This window comes from Micrasema longulum, unplaced genomic scaffold (genome assembly GCF_059751315.1).
Source record: "Micrasema longulum isolate JH-2025_06_02 unplaced genomic scaffold, ASM5975131v1 h1tg001731l, whole genome shotgun sequence".
Lineage (NCBI taxonomy): Eukaryota > Metazoa > Arthropoda > Insecta > Trichoptera > Brachycentridae > Micrasema > Micrasema longulum.
Genome location: NW_028278909.1, coordinates 27,246 through 40,450, shown reverse-complemented (window position 1 = coordinate 40,450; position 13,205 = coordinate 27,246). Strand labels below are relative to the sequence as shown.

Genomic DNA, 13,205 nt, shown 5'->3' with positions numbered 1-13,205 from the left:
ATTAATATTAATATGGCTCGTTAGAAAAAAAAACATATCTGAATTAATATAAAAATACTTGCAATCATCACCATAGCATAAAAACTACCTTACACCAAATTAAAAAGGGCTGTTATAATAAGCGTTTGCATTTAAATTCAATCCCGTAAGCTAAAGCATTTTTTTTTATTTGGAGGACCAATTTCAACAAAAAATTGAGCTTAATTCATATTTTGACAGTATTTAATTTAAAATAAGGAATAACTGAATTTACATGCATTTTGTTGTTTCTTTTTTCCCATTTAGTGGTGCATATGGCACTGGTTAAAATAACAAAATTAATCGTATTTCAATAATATTATTTTTTTAATAAAAACTGTGTTCTTACGATTAACCAAAATATTTTAATTTTGAGCCCATTTTCAACAAGTTGTTAATAACATGCTATTAGAAAATGGAAATTAAGTTGGGATAGAGTGGCGTTTGAACCTCGGATCTCTAATCCATGAGTCTCCAAGACTAGCCAAGGAACCACAACCCGATTCATGAAGGTTAGGTGATATAGTTTAACGCTTCAAGTAAATGAAACCTCAAGCATAGTTGACAAACGCACCAACCACTATACTACAAAGCAAATTTATCACCATTAGATTTTTGTTTGTAAGATTTTTATCTGAGAGTAGCCATTCAGTCTAAATCGCACCTCCAGGATTCTATTTCACAGACTGAACTGTATTTTTCATCCGCCTGGACACAGAAAACTATATAAGAGCGTATTTATTATTTTCAATGTCATAAAATATAGCTGAAATTCATAAAAGTACATGGGCGAATTTATAGTCAACACAGCGCACCCAAAAGTTATTGGCGAATATTGTTTAAAACTTGGCGAAAACTTTACTGGTATTCTTCTTAAAATATGATATCGTTTTCAGGGTAAATTCAGCTGTGCTTAGCTATTGTTAAATGGGAATATTTCGGTTCCTATGCCTTTAAACTACAAACCCAAAAGACCTTTTAAGTTTAATTCGTGGATTAAATCATTCTGAAGTTTCCCGAATTAAGGCATTACCTACGTAAATATGATGAAAATTATTTTAGAATTTAAAAATGTGAAAAGCGATCAAAAGCAATACGTTTTCTGATTATGGCTGATTATAAAAAAAAGTATTTTGCTGATTTATTAATTTTACCCGTAGATAAAACTTTAAGAATTTAAAATAACTTATTAAAAAAAACAATCCATTGGTATGTTTAATCGAATAATTATATTTTCTGCAAAAAACAAAGTACAGTTTTTTATTATAATTACGTAATAAAATAGCTAAGTTACAAATAATAAGTTAAACTATTGAAAGAGCGTTTTTGACTCGATGGGTACGCTAGGGTTAAAATCCTGAATAAGAAAATCGGGCGAAGAAAAATCCTCGATATGTAGTGTTTGGCGCGTTCGTCTACCATCCTTGTGGTCCTGGGTTTGATAACTGGCAGTGTAGACGTGAAATATTAGTTGATGGTTCTGCACCGCGATATTTTAATGTTTCCGGACAGGCGCCCGAAGCGTAAGACTGATCACCTAACCTTCCATGTAAGAAAAATAATCTAGATATGCTATAGTTGGAGTGCCAATGCAGTACCCTATGCAGCATCGTCAGCCTTGTGGTGTAATGGTCAGCGCGTTTGCCTGCTATGCAAGGGGTTTCGGGTTCGATTCCCTACATGGTTGGTATGAAATATTTGTTTTAAAAAGGGTGTTTTCACACTAGAATATTTCATAGTCTCTGGATTGGTACCTGATGAGGAAGACTAATCATCTTACCTTTATATAACAAGATGATCAAAAAACGTTGCAATTGGTGTACCAATGCATGGAAATGGAATGATGATGATGATGATGCTGCAACATGGATAGGGAAATTATAATGATGATTAATTACTAAAAAGTTAAAATTGAATATATTTCAATTAGGTACGCGAATAAAATGAAAGAAATACATTTTTATTCCTTCAGCAATAAAATATTAATCAAATGTATTGACGTGATAAGGTGACGCAGTGTATTGTTTTAAAATATTCATTTCATAGGGCTAGTAATAATCGTTCGTAGTAGCAAGTTGATCAACACAACATCACCAAACATTTTTTTTCTAATCTACAAAAATATTGGTTACCACTCACTTGTACCAAGAATTCAAAGTTGATTAGAAATTTAAAATCCTTGGGATCTGGAAACTCCTTTAAAATAAATTATCTTTGTTACTAAATATATTGCTAAATGTTTTGTGTCTTCTGTTTGGAAATTTATTGGATATATGCCTGTTTAAAAAATGTACATAGATGCATATTTTAACATTTTTATCAATTTTATATTTTGCTCACAAACTAATATTTGATGTTTATGTATATATTGAACTTACAAGAATTTGAGCTTCCAAAAAAAATTTACTAACATAATTCAAAGTAAAATATTATACATGATTTTTTTAAAACTTAACAATAATAATAAATAACGCTAATACACAATCACATTCAAATACTTAATTAAAATATTCATAGAACCATTGAAAATAAACTCAATGAAATGATTTCATCTGAATTTATAAGTGTAATCAAATGTTATATTCAAAAAAATAAATATTTGCGTTCTTATGATTTACCCAAATATTTCATTTTGAGGGCCATTTTCAACGAGTTGTAAATGACTCACTATTAGAAAATGGAATGAAGTTGGGGTAGAAAGGGATTTGAACCACAGACCTTTGGTCCTTCAGTCCGAGACACTAGCCACAGGACCACAACTCGATCAGTTTTGATTTTATCAATAAAAAAAATAGTTGAATTCGTGAAGACAATGAAAATTTTTCACAAATTAATTTAATATAGTTGGTCACGTATTATTATTTTATAAAGAATAAGCCGCCGAGAACCATTTACTCAAATAAATGACAAATACGGGCATTTAAAATTTGTTTTTGATTATTGTTATTTAATTATGTGTCCGGTGGATGAAGAAGAAGTGTTGTGCGTGGAATAGAACCAGAATCCCGGACAAGTGTTTTCAATTTGATGGATAAAAGTCGTGAAAAAGATAATTGAGTGCATATAAATCCTTATTGAAGGGGTTAGGGCGTTCATTTATAATGTTTGAGGTCCTATGTTTAATTTTTGGCAGGTTGAATGTAAACTGTAAATTTTGAAGATGATTCTACACTGAAATTTATCTTTGTTTTTGGATTGACTTTGTTTAAAGTCTCTTGTTTATTGAAATTGATGCTCTTATCTATCGATGTTTTTATCTCCTTTAACATATAAAAAATAGTTTTTAAATTAAAAAATTGTAAATTATTTAAATTTATTTAAAAAGTTATAAGTTGAAATATTATGAAAATATAATAAAAGTTTTATATTTATTTTATTACCTTGGAATGTTTCAGGCCAGAAAAATATTTTACCAGCACATTAAAATGGGAGTTGCTAAGAAAAACAAAAAAATATTTCAAGTTCATTATCAAGGAACGCACATTTATTATTTTATTAAAACTTTTCCTTTCTTACCTTTTATTGCAAGGAATCATTAACGCCTGATCTTTTTTTGTAAGATCTCAATTTTTCAACGGCAAATTTCCCAAGCTCCGAGAATTCCAGGAAAATTTTCAAACTCACAATTTCGCATAAAAATTGAGCAAGACATAATATTGCAGGGAGTAATTTGTGGAATGCTTTCCAAGTGAGGGTTGCTTGGCTTTTAGCACATCGTAATATGTAAGTTGTAATAAAATGCCGGAGGCTAAGGGAGATTCACGCAAATACTGGGGTGATTTTAAGAGATTCCATAACATTCCCCGACTATTGATACATAACTGGATACAAAAAGATAACCCAAATTTACTCCCGGAAAAATGGCAGGGTGCAAGGTGAATATTTTTATTTATTTTTTTATCAGTCGAAACCTAGATTTGATGATAAAAATTAAAAATAAAATTAGATTGAATGCCGTGAGTAAACATTTTGTACATTTCGGCTTTATTTGGTGAAACCTAGATAAGCGGGATTGATGTTGGAAGAGACGAAAATGCTGGCTGGCGATAGCGTCTCCAGGAAACGTTTGGCAATGTTCACATAATGTGGTAAAGAAGAGAAATAAACATTTTTACTCACCGTGTTTTTATATTGTAAAACACATGTCCAAACAGCTTAAAACAGTATTATTACGAAAAATGTTTGTATTTTATCGACCCTTTCATTGTTAAACTATCCCTTTTTGTAGCTAAAAATTGTTTATTGTTTAGCAGAATCTCTTCAGAGTCAAAGCTTATGTATGTCTACGCATTTAAACTTACTTGAAATATTGCTGTTTCAAGTATGTGCAAAATGTGTATGTACTTATTGATATTACCATATCCTTTTTTTAAGGAAATATCTGTGTTCTCATGATTAACCCAAATATTTAAATACTTGGAGCCATTTTCAACGAAGTGTAAATTACTCATTATTGGAAAATAAAAATTAAGTTAGGATAGAGTGGGGTCCGAACCTTGGACCTCTGATCCCTGAGTCCACACCACTAGCCACGAAACCGCATTAATTACCCAGGAACCCGATTTATTATTTTATCTGCATCCGGGATTAAGAATACAGTTCTATGTGTGAAATAGAACCGGAATCCTAAACGAGTGCTTTTGACTTGATGGCGACTATCAGGTCAAAATCTTGAATAAGGAAATCGAGTTAAGATATGTTCGCCCCGTAGTGTAGTGGTTCACACGTTCGCCTACTATTTTTGAGGTCCCGAGTTCAATGTATTTTGTGCACGATCGGGAGCCCTGGTAAGTATTGCCAGGGTAGTCAATTTTTTTGCCCGGCTTTCTTTAAATAAACTATAGCAAAATATCAAACGGTATTAATTTATTTTATTACCATACGACTAATTAATGTTTTTATAGGTATGCCTGATAAAAGTACATGTTTTTTTATAGTCCAGCCAGTAAAATATTTTTTGTCGTAAAACGTAACATAAAGTTATGTTATATTTGTGTTATGATAATAAATTGTTCGCAGTCTGGTAACATTACGCGACTAATTCACGCATGCGCAGGCGGGTTGCAAGATTTTCGGACACAGTGCGATGTATGCAAACATGATTCTACGCGCTTTCTTGTTTATTATAATTATATGGTTGTTTCCTATTTCGCATAAAATATAAATGAAAAATCTGTATTATGAAAAAAACTGGAAAAAATGAAAAGGAAGAAAACTGTATTGAACTGTTTGTACTACGTACTAGAAGCAAAGCGTTTATCAGTATTTTGAGAATAAAGTTGCAGTTACGTGTCCTCGATCTAGTCTCTCTTACAAAAAAAGAGAGATAGAAGTATCGCACCGCGGAACGCAATGGGATTTTGATAATTTTCTTCAGAATTATACGTATTTCAATCTAGGAAAATACAAACAAAATGTTTGCAGAGTTGTTTCACGCGTGTAATTAATATTTTCTCTAGCGTATTTATTCAGATTATCGCATCAATGACGTAGGTTAGAATTCAAGAATGTGTGTATGGGAAATAGAAGACAAGTTGAATAATTTATGTAATTCGAAACCTAAGGCAAAATACACGATTACTGAGTCCTTTTAAGAGGATATGCGGTGGCAAAGATAATTTGATGAATACGTATTTTAATATAGTTTTCTTGTCATTCTCTTGCAAATACCTTTGAGAATGCTGTGCTGACTGATAATGTATAAATAAAATCGGCAAAATCGAAATCTCGCATTCCTGTTTTCCGCACACGGAAACTTAGCCCATTACGACTATTTTAAACGACTGTTCTTTAGAAAAAAAATACTGTATTGGCGAGTTTAGTTTTTTCCAACAATAGTTATCATGTTTGTTTATCGTGCATCCGAAGACGGCAGATAAAACTGGGAACTTTTAAGATTTATTTTATGCTTCCAGTTTCTATTATAGCCATTTTTTAAAAAGGAAAATTATTGTTATTATTTATTTGTTTTTTTACAATTTGCGTATTTCTTTTTTTACATAAAAGATAATGCTGATTTGCGGGACTTTATACTTTGGAACTTAAGCTAGGGTTTCCTAGGACAGCGGTGCCCGTATTTTAACGGCCATAGTGAACGGTGATGCAGTGGACAGCCGTCGTAACGGTGACTAGAGTGTGGTTTCCTAGGAAAACGGTGTTATCAACACCATTTAACACCGTTTCCCTAGGAAACCACTCTCTAGTTGACGTTACGACGGCTGTCCACTGCATCACCGTTCACTACGGCCGTTAAAATACGGGCACCGCTCTCCTAGGAAACCCTAGCTTTAGTGTTATTGTCAAATCAACCTAAATATGTTACTTAGCAGGAAAAAAGTTATAATCACAACACCAGGAATAAATGCAAATAAAATTTCGTTAATGAAAAAAACATTAGTTCAAAGCCGAAATGATAAAAGATGCATGGCCGTAAAAAATGCATAATAAGCTTCCAAAAACAATAAAAGAAGTAAATTGTATGAAAAATGTTTACAATAGCATTTTTATAAATGTTACTTAGGTATTAAGGAATGTTTGGAAGATGCAGCGGAGTGAATGTATATGTATTCAATGTAAATATTGTAAGAACTAGATTTTTAACTGTTTAAATTTATCATTTTGAATTCTCAAACATTATGTTTTATATTTAATATTCTTTTTTTTTGTTAGACTGTAAGAGGTTGCCAGTGGCAATAAGTAAACAAATTAACCATACATATGTATTTGTAAAGAGATATAAAAAATAATGACGATCATGCTATTTTTATTATTTATTTAAAACAAAAAATAGGGACACGTTGATGGAGGATATGTGTTAAAACGTATCGCTCTGGTGTCATAATCGATAGTAGAATACAGGAATACGTTTGTATGAAGAAAAGTCTGCCTACGTATCCTCATAATTACACAGCTTGTCTTGAATTGGTGCATAGATTTTGAAGGTCACTATTATCAGCCTCTATGCAAATTTTTTGGGTAATCCCGTGTCCGTTTCGGCTACCATTGCAGGAGCCATCATCAAGAAAAATTGTGCGTTCGGTAGAAAAAATATAACAGTAATTTGCACCATGTCGCAGTAGACAGTAGGCACATTCCAGGGGCAAACCGTAAATAGAAGCGATTATGCACAGCTTACCATTATATTTGACTAACCATAATAATGTTTTATTGTAACTTAATTTACAGAAAAACAAATAAATAATTACCATTTATTTTAAATCATTTCTATCGTTTGTATTTTTATCCTAATATAAATATAGATTTTAATAAAACGCGCCCAAATCCTGCGGTGAGTTGAGAAACTACCGGATTATTCCAGCTTATTTTTTCAAACAAATAAGAATACTATATTTTGAATGTATTAACCCCAGTGCGGGTTTTTTCTCATAAATTAAACTCGCAGATTACACAAATTATTTGAAGATTTTTGATTAGAAAACAGTATTTCAAACATTGTTTCTTAAGGACTATTTTTCTTTGAGATGATACTTTTGACACAAAACCATAATTACTTTCATGAGTCATATTGCAGGACACAAAGCACTCCACGCGGCCGTTTTTAACACTAGTAATTACTAGAACAATGCGTCCAGTTGACATTTCAATTAAATACCTAATATCGATTGACTTCTTAGTGGTATTTTTTATTTATTTTTTTATATATGTATTATATTTTATTTTTATTAAAATAATGGATAATATATCTATATAATATAATAAATCACGAAATTACATCGTTTGAGTTGATTTCATGGATGAGAGTTGTTGTATCACACAGAACCACAGTATATAATATTAATTTATAGTATAAATTACTTACATGTACCTCCTATATAGGTACAAATGTATGATATTTTTTATAGCTTACCTGTAATTAAAATCATCATTCGCCACTGGCACATTCTGCATAATTTTTGTAGTATAAAGAGTCGCGAACCACATTGAGTTTAATTTCAGCCCGTCGCGCGTTGTCTTTGTATATAGAAAATGGTAATATGAATGAATTGAAATAAAAAAAATATTCTGTTATTCTTGTACAGGTTTTTCTATTTTTTCTGCAATGGTAGCTAAAACTTCGAAAATAATAAAACTAACACGGGATCACCCAAACAATATACATATTGTCTCGAATTGTTACAATTTATACAGCCCAAATAAAATTAATAAATTTATTCGTAAAATATTCTCAATCCTTCCTGCTTTGTTTCTTGATCTCGTACATAAAATTTTCCCGTTCATTCGAAACAGTATCTTTCAATTTGGCGCCGTCTAAAGCAACAGATTACACAGATTGGCTGACGATACAGTAGCTATTTCTGTCAAACTAAGAGACAAATTTAAAACGATTTCCCTTTTACACCTTTTGGCTTATTCTAAGTCACTGTTATCTATTTAAGGCAATATTCTTTAAACAATGATGAGTTTACCTCTTAAGAAACGAAAGCTTTTTAACCTGAACCTTACTGTACCAAAAACATTCAGGTATCAAGGTGCTGTGTAGTCAATACTTATGGAAAAAAATATAGATTTTAAAACAAAAAAATGGAATATTCATGGACAGTTGCTTAAATCTTTTATATTGAAAGTTAAAAACGATATTTAAAAAAATCTAATTGCTAAATATATTAAAAAAAAACAATTGGCTAGCGTTTGCAGAGTAAACATAGATACCGCTTTTAAAAAAGGCTCGAAAGCAACCGTGCAAAACTGGCGTACTGTGATACAGGGTACTTTGCTCCTAGCCTGCGTTACGCGTGAATTTGTCTCTCTCGCTCGCGAATATACCTATAGCATCGAGAGTGAAACGTACAGAGTGCTCAACACAACCATATATTCAGTAATCTTTTATGTTGAATTTATTTAACAATATACATAGTAATAAATCATTTCAATTGACACGTACATGTATAACGGAGAAATACCGAAAAAAGTTAGCTAATATTTAAAATATTATAGAGATATTAATGTTATTAGATGTAATGTGTACAAGCTGCTAGCTGCACATAACTGGGAAGGAAGAGTTGACGACAAAGAGCAAAACTTTATTTCGTACCACGACTGACAATAACATCATACAATTAGTGAATTAAAAAAATATTAAATTAATTTTAATTTGTAGGTAATAAGTGTTATGAAAAAATAGAAACTCGGCACTGAATACTTAAGAAATAAGACCTCACTCACACAAATAAAGATTATAGCTCTTTAACTTCACAAAAATCAACAGATGGAAGAATCGAAGAAATAAGGATGTTAAAACATAGGCAAAATTGTGAATATTAAACAGTGTATTAAGCGGCCATTTAAACAATCCATTGACAGATCATAAGCCTAGTAACACTTTTAAAATTACATTATTTTTTTGCACCACAACAGGCCAGGAGGCATGATAGAACACCCAGGCTAAGGAAAAATCTCACCGAGAATCAAACCTGGAACCTTCCGAGTGTGAGTCAAGCATCTTGACCACTTCACCATGGAGGCCGCTTAATTTCTAGACTTCCATATTTCTATTTCTAAAATGTTTTTTTAACTCTGTGATAATAATTCGATTGAAACAAGACCTTTTTTATTAAAATTTTCTTAAATATAACATTATGTTTGTTGAACTAACTTACACAACTTTAAAACAAAATCTATATGTTGGTATTAGGTACATACATGTCGACTCTTACACAAAATAAAAGTATAAATATAAACCTACTCGCATTTGTAAATATTTTTTATTATTTGAAAATATTAATTGGAATGTCGGAGGTCGAGAGAACTTGATTTGATATTCAAACAAATGTTAAATCCCTAGTAGTTTATGTTCTATGATATGAAGGTATTCATTTTTACCGTAATCCACTTTTGAATTTGCAATTGATCTATCAGATGACTATGGGATATTCCGATAAATGGACAATTATAATCGCTAAGTACAATCACCATAACTTTCAAATCCAACTTGATTAAAAATATTTATTTGAATTTCAAGGGGAATTGAAAATATTCCTTCCGTAAATTTAGCGGAGCATCATTGAAAGAGGATCTCGTTAGATTTTAATCCAAAAACATCATTAACACGAGCGTAATATAAAATATCGTTAGTAGCACTGATACTGCCGGCATTAACGGCGCTTACAGCCCTTTAGAGCGCACCTGACGCGAAATTATGAAACGTGGATTCAAATCGAGGTTGGAAAACAGCGTCTTTTATTATGTGTGTATTTTGTCGGTAAAAATTACACGGGTTTACATGTGTTCCCAAACGGTTTCCCGTACTATGAATTATTCTGTATAATGATCCCGAGCAGCGCTGCGAGCCCGTGATTCCTGTTTATGTGACGTCATAATACCCGAAACCAACCGCGTTCTTTAAGAGTGATTACTCCATTTTCGTCTACCTATACATACTTCCGGCGAAAGCGAACACATTAAGGGCGTCAGGTTGAAAATCGCGCGCTTTGCGTGTCGAGCCTCAAATATTGATGGAAAAAGATTACGTGGAAAAAATAATTAAATTCGTTTCTACAACTCGTTACGATAATTTCAAATAAAAATTGTTTCGCAAGTACAATCGTTTTCTGAATTGTTACGCAAACAATAATTAACATTTTATTCTACGCACGTATTCATTTGTCATTTCTGTTTAATTTTGATGGTACTTTTATTGCTTTTGATGTTACGCTGTTACGTGTATTGTATCTTTGTATACTATCGGTTTAAAGACAATATTGAGTCAGTGGAATTAGAATTCACGTTAAAGTCACCTGTCGCTTAGTAACACGTGGCCACGCCGCTATCCTCGTGACGCTGAACACTGAAACCGTGTACCATCGGCCGTTAGCCGTAACGGGTAGGCCGTATTAGCGTAGCCGTTATACACTGGCATCACGGCTAATAAATATTCAGGCTTTCGTTGGTTGCCAGCTAATGTGAGGTTATTTTCATTATCTTGCTGTGCTTATGACAATCTGCCCGTTGGCGATGATAATAATTTTCAGTCAAATGTTCCGTTTAGCATTTTCATAACACAAAGTGATTAATTTTTGTTATGTAAATTGGAAAAAGCCCAGTAAAAATTTAGGTAAACGAAAATATGTAATTTTGAATTGACAGTAATGTTTGAATCTTAAACCCGCATGCATTGAGTTAAAGTAATTGCTTATTAACTAATACAATTTTCCAACAATTGTGTTATAATTAAATGACAAAATATCTATTAATAAATAAATAAGGATAAATAAATCCTTTCTATAAGCAAGTTATAATACCGACTAGTTTTTACATGTTTTTAATTTAATCGGGTTGTGATCGCGTGGCTAGTGTCGCGAACTCAAAGATTAGAGGTCTATGGTTTGAACCCCATTCTACCGCAGCTTTAGTGGCCTCTATAATGTAGTGGTTAAGACGCTTGACTTACCCACAGAAGTTTCCAGGTTCGATTCTCGTTACAACTCGTCGAAAATGGCCTCCGCAATTGAAATATCTGGGAAAATCATAAAAAAGCAAATATTAAAATAAAAAAAAAATTATAAAGTCATTTTACAACAGAGATGAGAAATGTTTTGAAGATAGGGAAGTGAAGGTCTCGGTATTTAAAGGGCGTATGATTTTTCAATGGCTGGTTTGAGTGATATCTTTATATATTGTAAAATTACTCGCTTTTTCTGTTGTTATTTGTAAAATAATAGTGATAGAACTGTTATTGATGTGGGTGAAATTCTAATTCAGTTCCTATTTACAGTAAAATAAGTAAATACATGGAATTCAATATTTTTGATTTTCGCTAAGCAGTAAGTAAAAACAAAACATAAGATGAGAACATATAGACTTGTTTAATTCTTCATACTTAAGGCTCTGAGGACACGTATCATTTGCAAAAAAACAGACAAATGCTGAGCTTCTAGTATTCATGTAGGATGATTCGACTGCCATTATACTTTATTTGATTTAAAACGTTTTATTATTATTGGTCCGTTTTTTTACCATTCGTTTCATTTATCTACTAGTAACGAGTGCCAGTTAAGGTTTCAACGAAGCTCGACCGCCATCCATTTATCAATTGCCGATTCCTCTAGACCCCTCAAAGCACTGAACTGTTACAAAAAAGGGTTGAAATGTCTTTCGCTTAGAAAAAACACAACAGCTTTTACAATTCTACAAATGATAATAAATGTTAGGATGCCAGTGCAAGGAATATTTTTTTGTAAAAAAGCCTTTGGTAGATAAAGCTAGGGGATGCTGACAATGCAATAAAGGGAGGAAAATCAGTATTCAGAGAACCACTAGGAAAACATTTTCATTTTTACGACCTTTATGTAGGCCAGCGCACCAGTACTTTTAAAGAAAACATCATTAGGTTGTCATACTTCTTATAAATAGAACAAACAAAATATGTCGGTGCCTATCTACTTAATAATAATCTGTATTTTTGCTTATTGTTAAAAACTTTATATTTAATAAAACAAGTTTTAATTATATATATTATTTTTAATTTTTTTTATTAAAAACAAATAAAAATACAATATTACAACCAAATACAATTTTTTACATTTATCAAATACATATATTTACATTAACGTTTCCCATTACGTAAAAGAAATAAATTATTCTTGTGTACATAATAGGAAGTGACGTCTAACAATAGTTTATTTTATTTTAATTCATAATATTTTTAGGATAATATAAAAAAAATACAAAAAAGATATAAACGATGTTTTAAATTGGTGTTACATAAAAAAAAATTAAAGATGTAATTTTTCACTTCTTTCTTAAATATATTGTATTCTTGACTTTACTTTTTATTATCTTTGTTCATTTTAACATGATTATTTTTTTTAGATTTACATATTATATTTTGACATTATAAACTTAATGCTTTTACCTCTCTAATAGAGCATAATACTCGTGCTGTGACATAAAATTCGTTTTAAAATTTTCATTAAAGTTTTTTTTTTATATGTACATAAATTTGAAAAAAAAACCACATATTTTTTACATTTAATTTTCAGGGATCGAACTGTCAGTAGGATTGCAGTGAAGCACATCTTTATGGAGGGTGTGATTCTTGAAAATACTAGGAACGACCAGTTGCATTTTACCGGCAACAATCCTGACTAGTCCAACTCGTTAGCGTCCACGTTGCGAACCCTGAGCAATGAGATCACACTTATAACATTATGATCTCAGCAGATAACGAG

At 31.5% G+C, this 13,205-nt stretch overlaps 1 protein-coding gene across 1 annotated transcript in view; it reads right to left on the bottom strand.

The window, feature by feature from the left end:
- The window catches only part of LOC148274182 (protein O-mannosyl-transferase TMTC4-like), a 65,618-nt gene extending 54,125 nt beyond the window's left edge, over positions 1–11,493 (bottom strand). Inside the window, exon 1 of the mRNA XM_088237471.1 lies at positions 11,426–11,493. The gene's annotated coding sequence lies outside the window, so the exon portion shown is untranslated. The remainder of the gene's footprint in view (positions 1–11,425) is intronic.
- Positions 11,494–13,205: the final 1,712 nt, after the last annotated feature.